This window comes from Plectropomus leopardus, chromosome 9 (genome assembly GCF_008729295.1).
Source record: "Plectropomus leopardus isolate mb chromosome 9, YSFRI_Pleo_2.0, whole genome shotgun sequence".
NCBI lineage: Eukaryota > Metazoa > Chordata > Actinopteri > Perciformes > Serranidae > Plectropomus > Plectropomus leopardus.
The window spans coordinates 370606-370946 of NC_056471.1; positions in this window are offsets into that span (position 1 = coordinate 370606).

Consider the following 341-nt stretch of genomic DNA (forward strand, 5'->3'; position numbering starts at 1 on the left):
TCCTGTCCTAACCCATTTTGGGCATTTTCACAATATTTTTGAAAGAAATCAAGCCATTTTGTTTAGGTTTCAAAAAGTTCAAAGAGGGGGCACCCGGTGGCTTGGTGGATAGAGCAGGTGCCCCATATGCAGAGGCTGTGTCCTCGCTGCAGTGGCTTTGCTGCGTGTCACACCCTCCCCCTCTGTCTCCCTTTCACTCTAAGCACCGAACGGTGCGAGGACCCCTTGAAACTGAAGGAATTGTTATTATTATTAGGACACGAGCACCAAACAGTGTGAGGACCCTATTGAAATCCTTGGAATTATTATTAGGGCCTGACCACTGATAGCAGGGCGGCCGC